The sequence below is a fragment of the Euprymna scolopes genome, chromosome 9 (genome assembly GCF_053919585.1).
Source record: "Euprymna scolopes isolate OS-2025 chromosome 9, ASM5391958v1, whole genome shotgun sequence".
Lineage (NCBI taxonomy): Eukaryota > Metazoa > Mollusca > Cephalopoda > Sepiida > Sepiolidae > Euprymna > Euprymna scolopes.
The window spans coordinates 113,849,020-113,869,803 of NC_136490.1; positions in this window are offsets into that span (position 1 = coordinate 113,849,020).

Genomic DNA, 20,784 nt, shown 5'->3' on the forward strand with positions numbered 1-20,784 from the left:
TCAAAGCAGATGCACGTAAATGATCGACATCCTGACAGGAGGTGTTGCAATTCAGGTTCTAGCCAATAGCATCAAGAAATTAATGGTAAACGACTGTTGCAAGAACGCGCTAATTATTAGTTACAGTTCTTCAAAGACGCGGAGAGTAGTAAAAATTTATGAAGTTGTTTTTTTATTACGGAAACCATTTAAGACAAGATAAGAAGCAATTTGACGTAAGGAGCTAACAAGAACAAAAAAAAAAGATTAAGTAAAAAAAAACAATAGATGCCTGAGTTTTGAGATGAGCAAGGATATGGAGAAGCAGAAAACAATCAAGAAGAATACATACTCGCAGACCTTGGAAAGCAGCTACTGTATTAGAAAACTGTATTACAATGATATATCTACACAACATATTAATGGAGGTGATTAGATGTTACGGAAAACCACCGAAGTATACTGGAATTGCAGAGAGGTTTCTTATCCTTCAGATCACAGGGGAAAACTATCTGTTATTGCCAGTGAGTGGGCACTTTTAACAACTTGTGTGAAAAGTCGTGATTATCTAATGATAATTTAGCCCTCTGAGTTTTACGCTTGGATGTTGGCAGCTAATGCTTAATGAAAACTTCATTGAATCGCATTGCTTGCTGTAATCACCAAGATTCAACCGACTGGAAAAAGGCCTTAGCAATAACCAAGACTGTCTAATCCACGTGATCAAACACGACATTTGAGAAAATTGCAGAATTAACTCACTAATACCATTCTTGAACAAACACGACGTTCATTACATTATAATAATCCGTCTTCTTCCCGCCATTATTATAGTCAACATCTAAAAGTGCGCAACGAATCGTGTTCTGTCTTTTTTGATTCGATATATTTATCCTATAAGTTATTTGATATTTTGCCTCTAATAATATTGAGCTCAAATTCTTTAAATCCTAATATTTTAAATTTCATGCATTATGCGCTGCTGAAAGTACCTTATTCAGTAATATATGACACATGGAATTACATAATAAACTTGTTTTTAACTATATTAGAATATTGATTTTATAAAAACTAAAAAAAAAATTCCATAAAAAATTAATGTTTATAAAATTTTCACATTCAATAAATTCCTTCTCTTTCTTTTCCTTATAATTTTCTTTGATAGTCCGCTTCTTATAATTCTTAGCTCAAATCTTTTAGCCCTAATTTATTCAGCTTCATACATAATGGCATGCGATACCGATGTTAAGGTAACTTTAATAATAGTAGACAGGAGACCTTAAAGATTAGATGCCTGTCTCTAACTAAATAACTCTATGTAGTTAATGATAGCAAAATTTACATAATTATGCATTTTATTTTCTAAATATTGATCAGTAAATTCTAGATTGAAGCAAGATATACATGTATAAATCTAACATCATAGCAACTTTCAACGCTGACGGAATTTGCCACAATTTCCTTTTTGGATGACCTGTACTTACATGCAGAATAATTATACATACATACATACATTCATATATATATATATATATATATATATATATATATATATATATATATATATATATATATATAAGTTGTTTATTTTTTGGCTCTGGTATTGATATAAAAAGCCTGCTTTTTCTGTTTAAAAATGACTAGGAGGAAGATTTTAATATACTCAGTCATGGGTATGCGAGCGACTACAGAAACATGAACTAATTTGGGGATTCATTTAAAAACTACTGTTTAATAAGTAGTTATTCATTATTTAAGGTTTCTTATTATATAATTGGTTTCATTTTACTATTACGCTGAATCATATTTATGCATTTTTCTTAAGTTTTGTATAATTGCGTAGAAACCTTTCTATCACACGGAAATATTTTCACACAGACACACACACACACACACACACACACACACACACACATATATATATATATTTAATTAATTATAAAACACAGATCAGCTTACTTGGGCTTTTAAATTGTCCACCAGCTTTGTGACTTCAGGTCTCCAATACACAAGGGAAATAACATTTTTTGTTCTCTCTTATTTTAATGTATTGTCCTTACAATTATATGTAATTTGACCTCGTTCGGTTAAAACTCTGATTTAAATATAATTATACAATCTATATATCTATATATCTATCTATCTATCTATCTATATATATATATATATATATATATATATATATATGCACATATCTATCTATCTATCTATCTACACACACACAAATATATATATATATATATATATATTTATATATATATATATGAATTTAAAAAAGTTTATAACTCGTAAAAACCGCTAAGATAGTGAAAAAAAAATAATAACAGCGTTTCGAATTTGTTAATATCGCTAAAACAACGCCAATAACAAATGCTAAATCTCGTAACGGCATCCCGAGTAGTTACTGCCTTCCATAGTTTTTTTTTTCTGTTTCACTACGTTTTTGACCTACTAAACCTCTGGCCTGCTTTGGGTAGGTTGAAACCGCTATCTAAAAACAATGCTCATCTGGAACTGTAGAGATCCAATGCTTCTATTCCCTCTGTCACAGGCCTCAAAGTGCAATCAAAAATGGTGTTGATCTTATAAATTCAAGTGTTCGTACTTATGTAGTCTTCATTATGGGTCCGTAGCGGATATGGATATATATATATATATATATATATATATATATATATATATATATATATATATATATATATAATATAAAGTTAAAGTCTGTGTGTGTGGTCACGAATAGGCTCCTATATGGTATACTATTTAAAACAATCTGATTACATATAATGATAGAAGATGTATCGAGGATCAGGAACGGGTATGTTTGATCTGGTAGAACGGTGGTTCATAAAAATTGTGGGGTCTGCGTTCGCACCTGGCACCCAAGTAGGAAAATAAAAAATGAAAAAAAAAACGTTTACAAGGGTTTTTGATATAGATGTACATAAGAATACTTTGATAAGTATGTTTCAACTCAAACTGTGGGGGTTGCGTTCGCGCCTGTACTCCATGGAAATATGGCACAAACTTTAACAAAGAGTTTTCATATCTATTTAGTATACTTTGATTAGATCTATTTAGTATACTTTGATAATTATGTTTCAGTTTGAAGAAAAATGGTATAATAAAATTATTGGGTGTTCGTTCGCGCCCGACCTCCATAGAATGTAAGTATGTCACAAAGTTTAACAAGGTTTTTTAAAAGGGGTGAGGGGCCACAATAACACCTTAACTTTAATCTTAATTCACGTTAGCTTTTATTTATTTTTGTTAGTTGAATCATATTGTATCGAATAAATTCATCTCATAAATTCACGTTCTTATTAAAGTGAAAGCCAACATTTACATAACCTTTTTATTTTTATCTATATATCTGTTTAAACTTTATTGTCAGTGTACTAGAAGGAATTCAGTTTATTACAACGCTTTCTGCGTGTTCTTTACATTGCAATAGTACAACCCTGAATCCGACGGCACAATACTACAGCGTTCAATACAGTAAAACTGAAACGAAGCTATTCTGCTTGAAAAGGGCGCCATTTTCTTCTTATTCATATTTATATTGATTTCTTGCTTTTAAAAACTAAAGTAATTACGTGTTTACTTTGTTAATATCCCATTTCGCTGTTTCGGATTATTTTACTAAAGTAATTAAAGCTTCATTATTTTTCAAAACTGTTTTTGTTTCTTTGTTTTTCTATTTTTCGTCGATATTATTTAGTAAGAGTGTTTTGCAGAAAAGCCAACAAACGACTATCCGAAAAAATAAATATACAAAAATTAAATGTTACCATAGTCAATAAAAGTTCAGTTCATGTTTTTTTTTGTTTTGAAATAGCTTTTGAAATAATTTCACCGAACCGAAATTAAAACGAAATTTGAGGCGATAACTACTTAAATTAATTTTTATATAAACTACACATGCCATAATCGAATATTCCTCAAGCACAAAAATAACGGAAAACATTAAAATAAGTTTATAAATATTCCTTACGTTGACGAAACTGTCTTAAATTGTTAACGCAGAATGCTCAGGTGCCCCTCCTTCAAATTGAAAAGTGGCTCTCCATTTCAAAGTCGCTGGCATTTGGATTTTTTTTTTAAACCGGTTCGTGAATTAAAAAAAAAATTTTTACAAACTACTTAAAAATACAAATCAATGAACTTTTCTACCATAAAAGTAACTTTTATTGACTATCGTAACATTTATTTCTTGTATATTTATATTATTATATATATATAACATTTTCTCTTTGTAAGGAAACATCATTTTGTTGTTCACTCCTGGCTACGAATGGAAACAAAGTTTATATAAAAAATATATTTTCGCGAAAAGTATCTTTACTTTCATCATATTTAGCTTAGGGTAAAATTTCAAAACCTATCTCTTTACAACCCCTCCTTTTTATAACCTATCATACTTTCATCAATCACAGTCCATTTGCTGTAAGCTGTTTTCGAACCCAGTCAACGACGGGTACTTCTGCTAGTATATATATATATATATATATATATATATATATATATATATATATATATATATATATAATATGGTAGACTAAATAATAAAAAAAAAAAACAATTACGGTTGGGAAGCAGACCGAACGTTTCTCAAAATTGTAATTTCCCGCTCTTCCTTTAAACCACTTTGGATTTAATTGGAGGAATAAACGAAAAGTGGCATTACAGTAGAACCCCGGGATACGGAATTAAACAAAATACAGTACAATATATGATACACACGTATATAATCAAATATCATTTTAAAAAAAACACGGTTTGGCAGGGCAAATACCGTAAGCAAGGGCCGGAAAAACATCATATTCCACATCGTAACCTGAAAAAAAAAACAGTATAATAGGCCCACCATATCCCGGGGTTCTACTGTATTCTCAAAACAATTTCTGTAAGTATATAGCCTTAAATCCCCTGGAGGAATACCCGGCGTTTTCATAGAAAACTAAGGACCCCGTTATATGCACGGTAAACAATTTAAATTTACTGAATTTTTTTAATTGCTTTAATTTTCATATTAAAAACTGCAAAAAATAAGATAAAGTTTTTTATTATCATTTTGTGAATGATTAGCACGAAATACAAATCCCCAATAACCAGTGAGTAGCCTAGAATAATGAAAAACACTTGATAATGAGGTTATAGTCACGAAATATTATATTTTATCATCAAACATGCAACTAGTGATCGAGGAAAAATCTTGAATCTGTAAGATTTAATTATATAAAACATATCGCCTTGTTATTCAATATTCAGTTTTCCCCTTTTATATCCTGTAGGTTTTTGCATTGTTATTGTTACACGATTTTAAATGTTTCATTAATAAAATAAACTAAACAAAATATTCCCCAGGACAATAACCATTAGGTAAAAAATTTTGATACAATCGCTTCTCATCCTCATATACTTACTTAATAGTCCAGCTCATATTACATATGCATTAAACAAACAATTCAATAAAGCCTGTTCCGGAAATAGTATTATAAAATACCTGTTTGGCCTTAAAATGGCTCTTATGTGATTGATGGGCCATTAAACACCAAGAAAATCAAACAAACATCTACACTCCCTTAAGAATATAAAGCAATTATTGCTTTTATATATCTAGCCAACACAAATACTCCAGTTATAACTCCACCTCATAAAGATATAACTACACTATTTAAATAGCATATACTCGTATGCAGCATAATCACGTTGACCCACTGGTTCCCGCCGGATCACCAAAGTTAAGCAACGTGGAACCTGATCAGTGCCAGATGGGTGACCATTTGGGACTTCCAGGTGCTGTATGAGCTCTCCGCTTACTTCGATGTTGTTTCCAGTCGTCTTGGACCTCTCCTTGTTGTTTGACTGAAACAGTGCCGATTTATGAGAGGTATGGTTGAAGATTGCGCAACCCTTGCTTCATAATTACACGCGCAGCTGCCTCTACGACGGTATCCTTTGTCTTTCGAGATTGAACGGAGTAATCGATACTTGTATGTACAGGATGACCTCATAAATTTATACCACCGATGATCAGGAATTTTTAAACATTGCTACTACGCATAAATGGCCAACATGCGGGCTATATTTAGTGTAATTATTCTTTTTCAAATAAGGCAAAATTCAGATGCTATGTATTCTTGTGGAATGTTTACGATAGACATCAGATAGTACATATTCTCCGCATTTCGTTTCTATTTGGCTATTTGAAAGATTTTTTATTGATAATCCTTTATTTGAAAATTCAAAAATATTAGATTAGCATTAAATTAATCAATAACAATCAGACGCTAATTATACCAGATTTTCTGAATGTCCTTATTATCTGAAGATTCCTAGGTTTAAAACTTATTTTTCTAAGATCAAAATAATGAAATGGATGTTGATCAAAATTAGAATAAGGATTCTAAACATAATGTTACTTATTTTCATTTATAAAGAACGCATAAAAAATAATACAAATTGTTCTGTTCGTGGAATTCTTATGGGCGCCTTGTAACGGGTCTTCTACGGAGTATCTTTAAAATTAAATACACTTTATATAAGACCAAATTATTCTGGTAATGTTATTTAAGAATATGCTTATAAAAGCGGCTAAAGTGTTCTTGAATAAACAGAAAATCTAGAAATATTTGTATAGATTGAGAATAGTTTCATCGAATTTTCAAAAATAATGTAAAAGAGCAAATTTCAGCAATATTTTCATACACAAATCAGACCGTGAAGCCTGGGAATGTAATGGATGGCATATCCTTATTCTCTCTTGTGTCAGAAGTAATTTCCTGTGTAGCTCTAAACGATGTAGTTTCCCATGGTTTCCCAGGATTTGCATTCTAATCCTTTGAGAATAAATTGGTTTATTGTTAATTGACTTTTACCAAGGAGTGTCGATGGGATAGCCTAGGCAATTTTTGTTTGGCTAGAGATAAATAAAGTTACACACACACACACACACACACACACACACACAGGTCCTGGATATGACCTAAAACTATATCCGATGGTGAGGCCCCACCTTCCGGGCCTTGGGGAGTGTTGGGCCACCCTTCAATTGTCATTGCTCTCAGGTCCACTCTGACCAATCGTTCTTCAAAATAACTAGATTCGGCATTAAATAACCTGAAAAGGTCGATATGCCGTAAAACAAAAACAACCAACCAACCACACACACCAACACACACACAGACAACCAAAAACAACCAACCAACACACACACAAACTCACAGATATATATATATATATATATATATATATATATATATATATATATATATATATATATAGAGAGAGAGAGAGAGAGAGAGAGAGAGAGAGAGAGAGAGGTGGGTGGGGAGATAAAGAGAATAATACACCAAAGGTCTAAAAGAGCAAAGTTTCTGTTAATGTATGGGCACTTTAAAAGTGCAGTGCTCGAAATACGGCAGATAAAAGTTAAACTCGATAGGTGTATTTCCCTTGAGCTATATTAATACAGATGATAAAAGATCAATAATAATAATTATAAATCAGCGTTAAAAGGAGAAATAAAACAAAATCAGAGTAAGTGTACAACGTGATGGAAACGTACAATTATTTTGTTTTGTTTCTCCCTTTGCAAAATGATTTATAATTTCACAATTATTGATTTTACTTATATATATATATATATATATATATATATATATATATATATATATATATATATATATATCTCGTTCGACTTGTATTAATCGTGACACCCTACACTGAAGATTCCCGAAAGGATGAAACACTAGTGTCTGTAGGTATTTAATAATTATTATAGCAAAAAAATAATTATGACAGCCCCTTTAAAAAATTCGTTTCTTATTGTTGAGCACTTTCAGTTGAATTAAAGTCGGTCAATTTAGCGCTTGTGCATAGATCATCGTATAACGATTAGATCACTCTCTGACTGACGTAAATGAACATTTAAAATCAAAATGTTTAAATTCAACGTTATTTCACGCGGTTAATGGTAGCCGAATGGATACGGTCTCTGCTAATCGAGCCAGATGGTTCGTGTTGCCGGATTCGAATCGTTCGACTGGTATTAATCGTGACACCCTGCACTGAAGATTCCCGAAAGAATGAAACACTAGTGTCTGTAGGTATTTAATTAATTTAGTAAAAAAGTAATTATATATATATGGGGAAGTTATAAAAAGAGAATAATATCAAATTCCTTAAGAGGAGATTTATCGGGATAATGCAAAGCTCAATGAATTGATTTGGAGTTTATATAGAACCAAAAAAAAATGACGACATCAAACTATATACTAATATATAGATATGTATTCATTTATTAAATTAAATAAGGATGTATATCAATTAGCGGTGTAGGTAAGTGGGGACACTTCATACCATGGTATATATCATCATTTTCTTTACTTATTGATTTATCTATATGCATATATATATATATATATATATATATATATATATATATATATAAATATATATATATATATATATATATATATATATATATAGAGAGAGAGAGAGAGAGAGAGAGAGAGATAGATAGATAGATAGATAGATAGATAGATAGATAGATTTGTGGCATGTATATGTATAGTATGTCGATATTATATTTTTAAAATGTATTAATATCTATAGGGACTGCCAAACGATTGTGAAGATTGGACCGCATGTTTCCGTGACGTCATATTTGTGTTAACTATACGAACTATGGAAAAGCAGAAACGACTTAATGATTTCTGAAAACCTTTGTTTATCTTCTTCAAACTGCAATTAATAATTAATTTTGGTATAATTTTGTTAGGTTTTAAGATTTACACAGTTTACTGATTAATAATATTATAAACATTTGTATAACAAATACGATTTTTTGTACGAGTGATCATTTGGTTAACTACCGGCTTCGATGCTTCTCTTTCTGAATATTATTTTCTAGAATGTTTCGACTCCTTCACAACCGTTTTGTCGAACCAATTTTTTATTGTATTCTTAGTGATGCCCGTAGTTAGTTTTGAATTTCGAGACTTCTGGGTGTGCACTATGCTCTGCCAAACGATTGTGAAAAATGGAGCGCATGATTCCGTGACGTCAGACTTATGTTAACTATACGAACTATGGAAAAGCAGAAGCGACTTAATGATTTTTTAAAACCTTTGTTTACCTTCTTCAAACTGCAATTAATAATTAATCTTTGTTATAATTTTGTTAGGTTTTAAGATTTACACAGTTTAATGATTAATAATATTATAAACATTTGAATATTAAATATGAAATGCGGTTTTATTGAATGTTCATTCGGTTACCTACGGGGTTCCATATTTTGTTCGGTAAAAAGAGACAAACAAAATATGAAGGTGGGGGGTTACAAAATGCGTAATATTTGTGCAATAATATTTTCCAATTGATTTTAATCTGGGCGATAAAATAACTGACAAGAGTCATGTTTATATTAAAACTTAATATTCAAGAAAAATTTATACACAATTAATTAAAAATCTATGTTGCACCGGAACATTTTAAAATAATGGAATTTTAATTGTTTTAATCTTTTAAAAATGAATTAATGTTTACGAAGTTCCTTTTCCTTGGCAATTCAGCTGATTATAGTATATATTAATTCGAAAAAAAAGCGCTATTTAAAAAAACATAATAATATTAAGTTTATATCATTTTTTTAATTGCAACTTCAGGGTAAATTTTTGTTCAAGGTGTGTATTTAAATTTTTAAAAAGTAAATATGTTTTACTTATTTGAACTCTTATGTTTCATAATGAATAGAAATTTCGATAGATTTAAATATATTTTGTTCGAATTTCCAAAAAATAAATATGGGGGGGGGGCACGCACTAAAAAAATATTTCCCCTCGTATATTTTACGGAAACTGCATTTTATATGTAAATTCATTCTAAAATGGATAAGTATCGAAAAGTTCACTAAAATCTGCTTATTAGTTGATTTTTGCTAGATTTATTAAATACGGGTATGTTTTCACGTTCGGAATGTCTACTACATGGGAACCTTATTTTAAAGTGCCAATTATGTAAACACGATTTCCGTCTCGCAATTTCACTATTTTCTTTCGATGAAAAATTTAAAAAAATATATTATTGGTTTATTTTGCCCTTATTCTTTTAAATGGTACAAAAGTTATACTAATAATATTAATGTATAATAAAGTTACATCGTGTTACATATAGGGTGGGGTAATTCTGTCGTGACTTTTGGCAGTCCCTAAATATCTATTCATACATTAAGTAGTGATCTAGGATTATTCACAAGTGCCCGTGTTGTCACTGAAAAAGTCTCTAGTTTAGTTTTAAGTACCTCTATTCTGGAGATTGATTGTACAATCTTCAACTTACAATTTCGTATTTCTTAAGATTTCTATGTGTTTATGACTAACGGAACGGGAGCATATTAGTCACCGTACATGAAATAAAGGGTTCCGTGTAAAATTCCATGCAGATTCCCCAGTGTCACCGCAACAATCCTGGGTGTGACAAGATACACGTGAAAAAGGTCGGAGGTTGCATCGAATGTAATAACACTCCAAATAGTACGAATTATGTTCTATAAAATTGAGAAACATAAAAAAAAGTCACCGTCTTCAGTTGCGTTTCTTAATTTTGTATCATCCTCGGAGTTTTCTATTCAGTCTTCTCTAACCGCAGTGTCTAAACCAGAAAAAATCACTTTAATTTCCGCGGGCGTGCACCATTGAAACTTTTCTGTGAACACTTCGTTCTTTTTTTCCAATGATTTATTCAACTTTGGCGATGTCTTGAATTTGCTAATCGCAAGTAATTGTGTCACTGATAACATGAGCTGGAGGTCGGCGTTATGAAAAAAAAAAAAAAAAAAAAAACAACAAAAAAAAACAGTGCTGTAAGTTCTTGGGCAGGACAATTGGAGTGGTGGCAAGGGACATACCGCGTACACGAGATAGGGCGGGTTGGAAAACAGGGCAAGGCGATGAAGGGCGTTGGTTGGCAAACACTAAAAGGTGGGTAGAGAAAGAGAAGGCTGAAATCAGGGAAAAGGACGAATGAAAATAAATGAGCATATATTTAATTGAAAATAAAACGAACAGGAAAGGAAAATAGCTTAATGGAACGGTTATAAATGAAAGGAGACGGAAGGGGCGGAGAGAATTGGAAATACAGGAAAAATAAGGATTAAAGTTTACAAAAATGTAATAATCATTGTAGAATATTCGTTGACCATGGAAAAAAGATAAGGAAGCATTTAGGTTGATATAACAGGCATCGGGATTTATTGAATGTCGGTGGGGTGGATATAGGGGTAAATTCATTAAGGAAGACAGGATTAAGACTGGGGTGCGATAAAAAAAAAGGTGTGAACTGACAGAATGTAAAAGGGGAGGAGTAATGATGAAAGTCAAAACGTGATTGTAAGAAGGGAGGAATGAAAGAAAGAGAAAGCGATAGATGGAGGGAGCAAAAAGAGGATAAAGACTGGAAAGTACAAAATAGAAAATGGAGAGGACAGTACTAAGAAGACATGGGGAGAATAGGAACGATGTAAAATGAGAGAAGAAAAAATAAAAGAAGAGGAAGGTGAAGCATGGAAATGAAGAAGAAAGAGAAAATGAAGGAAAAGATGACGAAAATAAAAGAAAAAGGAAAAGAAAAAAAAAGAAGAATATGTAGTAAAGTGATAACGAAGGAAGTGGACGTACCCGGTAAAGAAAGAGTATGGAGACTAATATAAATATTAATGGAGGTAGGCGACAGCGAGGAAAGTGGTCCGGGGGAAAAAATGAAAGGGAGAAATGCAAAAAAAGAAAAGGTAAAAAATCAAATCAAATAATAAAATTATGAAGCAGGAAATGGAAAAGAAGAAGAGAAGAAGGATGATGATGATGATGATGATGATGATGAAAACATAAAAGGCAGGATGAGAAGAATAATAAAGAAAAGGATATGATAAGAAAAACTAGATGAAGATAAGGAGAAGATTGAATACAAGAAGAATATAAACACGCAAACGTTGAAGAAAAAAAAGTACCTAAGATAACAATTAAGAAACATAAATCGAAAAATATATTATTTTAATTGGAATTCATTATTGAGATGAGTATTATTTATATTAATTTATTTATTGCGGACTATTATTCTCATCTTTATTAGTTGCTGTTTCACGACGTTTCGGCCAACTATTCCTCTGGCCTTCGTCAGGTTATAACCGCGACGGATAGGAACTCTGAATCTCCTAACTGCATTCTCAGCAATTACTGCCATCCGTAGTTGTCGTCTCACCACGTTTTGGTCAAGTAAGCTCTTGGCCGGCTTTGGGTAGGATTGAAACCGCTATCTTCAGACAATGCTCATCTGGAACCGTAGATCTTCAACGTCTCTATCAACTGCTCTACTGTTACCACCTGACGAAGGCACAACAACTAATAAAAGATGAGAATAATAGTCCGCAATAAATAAATTAATATAAATTAAAAAAATTTTTTTTCTGATTCCAATATACTTTGGGAACTAGTAAGTTGATTTCTGCATCGATAAATTTGCTTAAATCAACTATTTATTAAAGGGCATTACTTACTCATTTCCTCAAATGTTGTTTCAACTTAATAAATGCCGAGTAATGTACAAAAATACTTCAAAGTCATGGATATACAATGATAATCAGAAATTAAACTTTTTTTTTTTTAATTTCGTATTTCGCCATTATTTGACAATAGTTTTATACGACACATCTTTATCTATAAGTAGGTTGTAGTTTGCTTGAAGCATTGTTGAAGAAAATTATAAGATAAAATTAAAAGCCAAGAACAATGTGAGATTTTTTTTTTATATAGAGTAAAATTAAATGCAAACAAAAGAAATAAATTTCTTTTTTTTTTGTTGTTTGTTTTTTCTTTTTCACACAAATTTTAACTCTAAACAACAGTAATTTTTTTTTTCTGTTGTATTCAATGGTGTTTATCTATATATATTTTTTCACCACTTTTCGGCCAACTCACCCTCTAGCCTTCTTCAGGTTATTCACCCTGACGGGATAGGAGTGTTAAGTCTCGTAACGGTATCCCTAGTAATTACTGCCTTCCATAGTTTTTTTTTTTTCTCTTTCACCACGTTTTTGACCTACAAAACCTCTGGCCTGATTGGGTAAGTTGGAACCGCTATCTAAAAACAATGTTCACCTGGAACCATACAGATTCAATGCTTCTATCCCCTCCGCTAAGGGCCCCAAAGGGCGATCAAAAATGGTTCTGGTCTTAAAATCCAAGTGTCGTACTTATGTAGTCTTCCATTGTGGGTCCGTAGCGAATATATATATATATATATTTAGTAATGTGATTTTCTTTCCTGTATTTTAATTAAACTAGTAATTTCACTATTACATTAAAATACACTCTGCTCTTTAGACTATTGTTCTAATCTCCTTTAAATTATATATATATATATATATATATATATATATATATATATATATATATATATATTTGTTTTAACAATTTTGCCTATAAAACTCCTCTGTCAGTTTTTTGGTTACAAACATAATAAAACACTTAATATGGAGAGTAATCGAACCCATGCGAACTTCATATTTGGGTTTTAGCTGAGATAATTCGGTGCAAAACGTCAAAATTAAAAAAAATAGAATTTGCGCAATGAAGGTCGAACGATAGTTTTGGACAAGATCAAAGTGTAGTATCTGTTCTTCAGATGCTGCACTTCATTTTCTTGTTCTCTTTCGGGGGAGGAGAAATCCTTCACGTCTGAGACAATCTTTATTTCTGTATCTTTTCTCCACGTTAAAAAACGACCCTGGTGTCTAACTCTGTCCCGTGGGGAGGCATAGTAAATAGGAAAGATAAGTAAAATAGTCCGCAAATAAATAAATAAATCTCTATTTGCTTGAAATTATATGGCAACGTCTTTACTTTCTGAGTATTAATCATGCCTTCCTGACTTACACATTATTTTTATGTCTATTTAGTATTTATCGCTTGTTTAACGTAAACAAGTATGCGCTAGTACATAGATGAACATTTAAAAAATAGTTTTTCCGGACTATTTGATCACAAAAATAAACCTGTCAGAATAGATTTAAGTTTCACTGTAACTATCCGGTCGTTTTTAGTTCTAGATTATTTTTTCAATACAATTAACCTATACTAGACTACCCGTGACCCGTTGGATCAGTATGTTATATTAGCTATGGAATTCATATATTAGCGTGACACTTGTGACGTAAAGAAAATAGTTTGTTTTTTTTTTTTTTTACATAACAGAAACATTTCTAAGAAAGTATATTAAAATGAAAAAAAGAATATAGATAGATTTCTATGAGTCGTTCTGTTTATTATAATTGATTATTTTGAAATTTTTTTTTTTACATATACTGAATTATAAGTGGCTGGCCATACTTATAGGTAAATGTGCACTGAACAGATACCATAATACTTATTATAGTTAAATTCAAATTTTGATATATCTGCTTTTTTTTTACATCGCTCATTTCTGTATTATGTTTAAGTTATTTTAAACCCCACTCTTCCCATGTTAAATAATAATTTCGAAATAATAACGTCAAAATTTCAGCGTCCCAGTTGTTCTTTTGTTTTTTGGTTTTCGCATTTTAATTATCCAAATAAACAATTGTTAATACTGTCTGCTTTTTTTAACATCGTTTATTTCTCTATTACGTTTAAGTTATTTTAAACCCCACTCTTCCCATTTTAAATAATAATTTCGAAATAATAACGTTAAAATTTCAGCGTCCCAGTTGTTCTCTTGTTTTTTGTTTTTTCGCATTTTAATTATCCAAATAAACAATTGTTAATACTGTCTGCTTTTTTTAACATCGTTTATTTCTCTATTACGTTTAAGTTATTTTAAACCCCACTCTTCCCATGTTAAATAATAATTTCGAAATAATAACGTTAAAATTTCAGCGTCCCAGTTGTTCTCTTGTTTTTTGTTTTTTCGCATTTTAATTATCCAAATAAACAATTGTTAATACTGTCTGCTTTTTTTTAAACATCGTTTATTTCTCTATTACGTTTAAGTTATTTTAAACCCCACTCTTCCCATGTTAAATAATAATTTCGAAGTAATAACGTTAATATTTCAGTGCGCAGGTCATGCGCGCAACCGGATGTCGTAAACCGGAAAGTGGGTTGCATGCATCGTTACAAAATCATTGGAGTTGAGTTTTATAATTATAAAGATTATCGTGTTTAACGGATGCCTATAAAATTTTGCCGTGTAATTTTGAAGATAAAATTATTAATCGGAATTAAAATTCATTATTTTTTTCAGCTGAGATTTTGTTTCGGCGTTTTTACGTGTATATTATAATTTTGTGAGTATAATTTTTAAGTAAAATCTTTTGTTGAGGAATATATATTTTTTATAATCACCAACAATATTAAAACAGTATTTTAACTTGTTTAAAGAGTTCCTATTTACAATGCCTCTCCACGGGACGAAGTTAGACACCTGGTCGTTTTAAACGTGGAGAAAGGGAACAAAAATTAAAAATTGTTTCAGTCGTGAAGGATTTCTCCTACACTGACAGAAAACAAGAAATTGAAGTGCGGTATTAGAAGAACATATACTACACTTGGAGTTATTTTTATTTACTCTGAAAAGTTTACAACAAAATAGTAATAAACAAAAAAATTGGCACAAGGCCACTCAAAAATTGGGGAAGAGGTCTCTATGGTCATCCTCGTCCCTGTACCTTTGCTAGTTTATGCTTGATTCTAGGTAAAGTTCTCATTCACCACAATGCCTCAAGCACAGCGGAATTAATCCTACTTAAGATTCACAAATCGTATGGGTGTGTGTGGGGGGAGGTTCGATGTTTTAAAAATAAATAAAAATATTAGTAAACATAAAATTTCATAAAAAGTCGTTTGTTTAAATTTTATTTTATTGACTTGGAGAGGGAGAAGCCAAAAAATATTTAAAAAAAGGTTTTGAGACACTTCAAACCCTCTCTAGATGGTAGAATACCTACTGTTTTCCGGCTTAGTGTTAGGCGAAAACAACCAAGTTGCTCTCGATATGGGGCTGAAATTCTAGGCAGACCAAAGAAACTGAGGTTGGGTGGCGGGTATGTGAAGTTTCCACAAGATTGCTTATTCAGGGAGCCGGGGACGAAAAAGAAAGGATCGGCGTATGGGCATCTTGAAGGTTTCCTATCGGGATGGAGAGGGCCATTCACTCGGCTAGCTAAGAATCTGTTTTAGGGGTTTTGAGTGCTGCAGAATCTGGAACCGTGTGTGCCATGCTTAGGCAGGGAACACGAACTCTAACTTGCCATCTCCACGCACGCACAGACTCAGTATCTTTATCCATCTTCAGTCAAGGCCTCAGAGTACAATATTTTCCTATCACATCTGATCTTTACCTTCAGCTGGTGCTTGAAGAAGGGAACCAGATCCTGATCAGCAAAAGATTCACCTCCGCGCTTCTCTTGCACTCTTGAACTTTATATAAACCATTCTGGCCAAGGCCAGAACCGCAAGAAACACTATTCGTCTCTTCCGTCCAACGGGCGAGGCTACTTGGGATCGATGAGGGCCGTCACTTCGTTGACATACGCCCAGTACCGTCTGAGTCCGCAGCAATCAGAGCGCGAAGTTTAAAGGAAAACAGAACGCGAGAATAAAGTATTGACAAAATGCATTAACATGAACATACAAAAGTGTGATGGACAAGCTCGGTGGAAACACCGGATATCGATTCCGCATTATTTATTGTGTATGGATCTGTTCATTCGTTGGTAACACAAGTAGTTCCGCCATAACATAGTTTCAAATTTTTTAAGTCAAATTTGACGTATGTACTACAATATAACACAAATAGATAACAAATAAAAGTTACCAAAAGCGAGACAGTTACTCTGTAACATATCTGGATAAGTTTTTAGTGTTTAAACTTATTCTAAAGCGTATTGCATTCGTGAAATACAAGTGTTTCTCTACGTTTAAGTTAAAACTAAAAACAAAGACAGCTCCATGGTGGTCTCTTTGTTTTTATTTTTGTTAGTTTTTGTTGGTCCCGAAAAACTATTTTAAAAAAAAAACTGGAAAATAAATAAAACTATTAGACGAAAGCCATCAGATTAATGTCATGATATTTATTTTGTTTATTCCTGTCATTATTTTAATGTATCTCCAAAATTTTGAGCGATTCTCCGGATGTGAGATTATCGTTCGGTAACAATTGTTTTAATTTTAATTTAAGGATTTATTTTTTTATTTTTTAAGTTTCCGTTTGACATACACAAACGTGCAGACAACTGATCTATATGCACTAGTGATAGGACGATTCCAATATATTTGTTGGTTCCGATACAATTACCGATTCCGATTCTTATTCTGTATAAATTTTTAAATATTTTACTATAAAGGGTTTTTTTTTCCCTGATTACCGTAAATACACGTCTTAAATCTGCATATATTTTAACAAATGTAAAAACGCACTTGTAAGGCGGGTAAACTATATATTAGTTTTATTAGAAGTTTAAATCAATATATATTGATTATTTCGTTATTATTACTACAAGCAGTGGAGGATCTTGTTTTAAACTAAACAAAATAAAATAGATAAGGGACTCGATTTTGGCATCGGAAAATAACCAAAACATTTTCCGATCTCGATATCTCAAAAAGTCCTACGTTTTTGCGTTTTCCGATTTCGATTCAAACTCCCAACGCTAATATATAATAGATTAAAGTTATTAGCTTAAGTTATATGCATAAAATATCTAGTTAACTATTAAAAAAGAAACAGAGAATAACAGTGGATCATCCAGTAAGTAGCATTGAACTTACTCCAGTAATAAAACTTCAAAAATATTATGCTTTCCATTCTTAATTTTATTTTACTTCAGTCGAAGTTCTCAGAAATCAAGGGGCACACAACCTGGGGCTAACACTTTAACTCTATATGAGATACATAGATATTCGAATGTTCCATTAAAGTTCTTTATCTCTCAAGCACTGAGTTAGTAAAGAAATTGAGAACATAATTTTCCTCTCCCCAATTAACCATTTTCATATGCTGTAGTATATCTTTCATTTTGGTCTCTTAGTCTTACTGGATTCCAGGACAAGAATTTATCCAGTCTGGTGGAGTATCCAGCTTCGTGCTATTACTTGAGGTAACATCACTTGGAGAAGGTGCACCATTCCTCATAAAAGCCAGTATAGGTTGGCTATAGCAAGGAGATCTTATTTGGGCAGCGAATACTATGTGATTTTTAATATTTGGTCAGGGTTTACTTCTAGGGAAAAGATTACGTCATGCCAGGTTGTTCTGACAAACGCTTGTACAGAGAGGCCTTAGACACTTGACGACAGTAAGCATCCAAGTTCTCTCCAGTGTTAGATTCGCGATGTACATTAAATAGAAGAAATTGATGCGATCGTCTCAGATAATATTATGAGTATAAAAAACTAAAAAAAAAAAAGAGAGAATATAAAAAAATCAAGGGAAAATTATGTAGACACGAGAATAAATAAGAACGGACATGAGTGAGGGAAGTAAAAATAGAAAAAAAAGGAAGAAGGAATAGTTTGTTCGCATGTTCTGTTTGAGATTCTAAAACGAATAGAAAATCTGCAGATCTAGTTATTAGGGAAACGTGGTGGTTGCTTAGCGTGCCGTGATCTCAACGTTGCATCGATTGGACAAGGTGAGTGCTGGGCTGGACGTGTGAGCAGTGGTGGGTTTGTGTTTGAGACAGGAGGTCTCGGGGCTGAGCTTTTAGGTTCAGGGTTTGTAGAGAAGGCGAGGCGAAGTGTCCTAAATCAAGCCGTGCATGAGCCAACGTAACCAGTCATTTCATTTTCGTTCGTGCATCAATCACTCCATCTGACGATGCGAACTGATCACTATGATTAGTCAGAGGGCAGGAACTGAGTACGTTGAAGGTTTGTGGAAGTGGCGAGAGGTAAACCTTGTCAGTAGTGACGATGGTGGTAGTAGAAGAGAAACCACGAGTAAGAAGCATGAGTAGAATTAGGTAGTGGGTTCGTGGTTGGAAGGATGAGGATGATGATGATGATGAGGAGGAGGAGGAGGAGGAGGAGGAGGAGGGGGAGGATGTAAGTGAAAATAAAAATCCGGCAAAGAAAGGAGAGATAGAGATGGGGGGATGAGATAAATGTACGCACGAATGCAAAATAGCAAATGTAGGAGAAAATCATTAAGATTGATAAAAGTGGAATTAACTGAGAAAAATGCCCTAACCTCAACCCTAACCCTAACTCTGACCTAGCCGCGATATAATATGAGTGCACCTCATACTGTAGTACCGGCAGGTGCTCTAGTCAGTTTTCAATTATTGCGGTATTTCTGTAAAACATTAACAAAACACGTCTAGCTACAACCACTGTAAGTAAATTCTATTTCTCCCTTCGTGTACATAGAATTAAGTGGACCTTCGATGAACAAAGCTTCTTTCTGGAACGTCCCGTCTGTAGAAAACGGTAGCACTGGGTTTCTTGTCGGATGATTATAACATTTTTAACATTGCCGCTTTCAAACCCAATTTATACAAATTTCTGTTGAACTGTTTACGTAAATAATCAGTTTCTGATGAGTTAAAACTAATGTTACAAATTTGCTTAGTTTCTAATCGACTACCTGTCCAACTAAATAATCCTTATTTTTGAGTCGCATTTGATCCTTGATATCACGTTGAATCCTTTGTAAAGAAATCGCTTTCGCCTGGTAGATTTTAATGAAACAGGTTTAGCATCACATTGACATACCGGTTCTTGTTAGATCGCCGAAGGTAAGCAACGTTGAGATTAGCAAGTACCCGATTTCTGGCTATTTGGAGAGACTAGGCGTTGTATATATTCAGATAAATGTGTATGCATAATCCCTCAGGAATATTAACGTACTTGCCTTGCACCCCTGCCCATTAGCTTCTTTCTGATATTCTCGAGCGTAAACATATAGAGGATGATGAAGTTCCTCATCTTTGGTGAAGGCAGAACATCTAGAAAAAAAGGGGGGAGCTTCTTTTTACAAAAGCAAAAAAAAAAGAAAAAAAAAACTGCATGAAAATAACCCCTTCGTTATGTACGAGAATTTTCTAGTGATGGTGACAAAAACAAAACACCCACGTCCAATTTGTCACGAGCCAGCACGGAAATAGTAAGGTTTAGAATTATCCCATGAGAATAATATCAGTGGAAAATCTTGTCTAGTGGAACATCTAGGGAGATAACGAAGCCTGCGCGCACACACACACACACACACACACACACACACACACACACACACACATATATATATATGTGTGTGTGTGTGTGTGTGTGTGCATGTATGTGTGTGTTTGCGCGTGCGCAGGCTTCGTTATTTCCCTAGATTTTCCACTGATATTATTCTCATGCTCTCGTGCTATATATATATATATATATATATATATATATGCTAGCTGTACCCTGCCACGCGTTGCTGAGGCTCAATTTGGTGTAATGAAAAAATCTAATAAAAAGGGAAAATGCATGTTTCTTATATTGTTAGTACAGCAATTCACTCCAAAAGTATAAAAAAAATACAAAAATGAAAAAAAAAAAAAAATACAAAAATGAAAAAAAAAAAAGCGGTACTCTTGAAGAATCTGACCAGGATCCTTAGGAGTATCCATCAATCATGCCTTGGGCTCAACCAGCAGTCAATGTATTAAGTCGAACGTTACTAAAATGTTGGAATGGTTAATCAATTTTTTGTGGTTATTTGTAATCAAAAGTCTTACTTTTCAGTTAATATTTTGGTGAGGTGGGGGTACTATACACAGATTCATAAAGTTGTCCAAAA